The sequence below is a fragment of the Chaetura pelagica genome, unplaced genomic scaffold (genome assembly GCF_000747805.2).
Source record: "Chaetura pelagica isolate M959 unplaced genomic scaffold, ChaPel_1.0 scaffold48, whole genome shotgun sequence".
In the NCBI taxonomy this organism is placed as follows: domain Eukaryota; kingdom Metazoa; phylum Chordata; class Aves; order Apodiformes; family Apodidae; genus Chaetura; species Chaetura pelagica.
The window spans coordinates 998,583-1,000,902 of record NW_009954241.1 but is presented as its reverse complement, the minus strand read 5'-3'; positions in this window follow the sequence as shown (position 1 = coordinate 1,000,902).

The following is a 2,320-nucleotide window of genomic DNA, read 5'->3' as shown; positions in this document are numbered from 1 at the left end:
CACAGACAGGCTGGGAAACCCAAATTGGTAATTTCATGTTTTATGAGAAGGTGTGTACTCTTTGGTGCCTGAACCGAAGTTCTGTCTCTCAGAAAGTGCTTATTCAGTGCTTGTCATCACAACCAGAACTGCCAATTAGGGGAAATTAATAATAGATAAACATATAATTTTTTTCCCCAGAAGCATGGAACATGCTGAGACTGCCATTCAGGTCCTTGTGAATGACGGGGCCTCAGACACATTACCTACTGCTTACACGACCTCTGGCTCTCCCCCGTACCCAGCTGATCCGTCTTAAGCATTATTGTTCATATGCCAATTAGTTCTTACACTTTACTTACCTGTCTTGAAGCAGCATCAACTGACACTATGGGTGAATAAAGCAACAAACCTGAACCCATGCCCTCTGGCAAAAAACCCCAACAAACAAACAGCTTTCCAAGGCAAGTAGGATGACTCATAGATGAAGATGTTTAAAATATTTAAACGTATGCCTGAAACCACCCCTGCATAAGCTTCCTTTAGCAAATCACAACCTATAGTAGGATTATGAAAGCTAGGCCATTTGTCTAGGTTCTTCAAAGTCACTTGTTACTGCGATTTTTGTAGATGACATCAAAACGACTTGTCAAATAGTAAGAAAAAAAACCTACAGAAAAACTGTCATAAACTTAGGTCTTCATGACTATGCCCTTGTTCCAGGATAGAGAGCTAAACAGCACAGAGACTTGGTAGCTAGTGCTCTTCGGCAGCATTTTGATGGCCTTGGGCATTGCCTAAGAATCCCAATGCTCCAATAAGCCTCTTTCTTACACACATTTCTAAACGCGAGTCCTGGTAGTGAGGGATGAATTCTGCCAAGTATCAGACTTCACCCTAAAAACTGCAAGTTCTGAATTCATTTCATTGTTCTTTCCTTGCCTGCCATCCTTGCAACACCCAACAAGCTGGCATGTCATGATTATTTGTAGAACAATCAGATTACATGAGCAGATAGGTCTTTTTTCAACACTGTATTTCTGAAGACCAAGAGAAGCAGCAAATACCTTCTTCTCTCTGTACTGTGCACAATTCTGTCTTCGGGAAATGGAGGAAAGAAGAGCCAACACAGCAACTACTTTAATAACTAAGCTTAATTCACTGTCAAAAATATTAAATGAATAATGATGTTATACAATCATATTAAGAAAAATACTGCTCCTATTTAAAAGACTGTCTCATGAAGATGCTCAACTGTAGAATCCTGCCTGTGCTGTTTGAAGGGAACTACCCCCAAAAGGAGTAAGCAGCAAGGATTTATTTGCACAAGTAGCTGGCTGCACTCTTTCAGCAGTGTTGCTCTCTTGTGGAGCAATTGGCAGTGGGGACTGTGGCTCTGCTCTGCAGGGACAGTGAGTATGACATGGCAATCTGGAGAAGCCATACCAGATCATTTTTATACTGCAGAAACGTCTTATCTTTCTCCCGGAAATTTTGATGAGGTTGCCTGCTGTCTGGAAGTTAGGGAGAAAATATCTTCCTCATCCCAAATATACAAAACATGCACAGTAATGTGTATATTTTGGGCAGTTCTGTGAGTGCTACACATAAGCTTCCTCCTTCCTTTGCAATCCAGATGAAGTGTAGTGCTACTCAGCATGGGTAAAGGAAGGAAAATGACAGCCTGAAAATTATTTCTCCTCCCTGCAGATTAGTACTAACATGGCTGTAACTGCTTCCGCCAGCACGTAGAGCTGTCTGCAAAAGTTAATAGCAAAAATACACTGAGTAATTGCATTTGTCTTTCTGTTGTATCTTATAGACAACAGATGTTGGAAACAGATGTAGTTTGAATGTTCTGGTTGTAAATATTATCTCAGGTATATGCCAGGCAGTAATTGTATTACTGGCATTTTCTAGACATTATGTGGTTTTTGAGTGTCTCAATTTTAAGTCAGTGACTAAAGCTGTTACCAGGTTCCTGAGTGCATCCCTGGCATAGTGAAAGTAACTAACAGTATTTATTACTGACTTCACAACCTAAAAAAGATAAAGACTTTCCACATGTCTTGTCAGCCTCTTTGTGTCTCATTGGTGGTGGGAAAAGGACTGATGTGGATGGAAGTTCCAGCAATAAATATTGAATATTCTTTATACCTTGCCCAGAACAGAAGGTGAGTTTTAATATATTTCTTGGAGCATGTGGAAAGCACTTCTGTGCATCTCCAGAACCCATCATCATAAAGCTGCAGCTTTAGGCAGTACTTTATTCCTGATAATAATAATCCAAAGTACAAAGAGTCTTTTTAGTCTCTTAGAACAGAAACAAAACTTCAGCAGG